We start from the raw sequence: 315 nt of genomic DNA, 5'->3' as shown, positions 1-315 counted from the left end.
GCTGGGAAGGCCGATTGCAATGCAAATCCATCTGTTGTAAACAACTAGGAGAGCATCAGCGCAGCAGAAGCGTTCTCATAGATGTTTACTGCTCCTACGCCACCGATACCAACCAGAAAATGAATTTAAAGAAAGCTTGCCAGAAACGTATTAAACCCACTTTCAGCCACACGGCGACAGGCTGTCGTGTGCACCTTCATAGAGTCATAGAATCCCAGCATGGTTTGGGTGGGCAAAGCCCTTTAGGCTCCCCCAGCCCAACCGCCCCCCTACCCCTGCCATCCCACCCCCAAACCCTGGCCCTCAGCACCGCCT

At 53.7% G+C, this 315-nt stretch overlaps 1 protein-coding gene across 1 annotated transcript in view; it reads right to left on the bottom strand.

Moving 5' to 3' along the window:
• The window catches only part of LOC104121810 (microtubule-associated protein 4), a 163549-nt gene that overhangs the window by 32260 nt on the left and 130974 nt on the right, over positions 1-315 (bottom strand). The window lies entirely within an intron of this gene.

This window comes from Egretta garzetta, unplaced genomic scaffold, assembly GCF_000687185.1.
Source record: "Egretta garzetta isolate BGI_Z169 unplaced genomic scaffold, ASM68718v1 scaffold912, whole genome shotgun sequence".
In the NCBI taxonomy this organism is placed as follows: Eukaryota; Metazoa; Chordata; class Aves; order Pelecaniformes; family Ardeidae; genus Egretta; species Egretta garzetta.
This window is presented reverse-complemented; position numbering and strand designations above follow the sequence as displayed.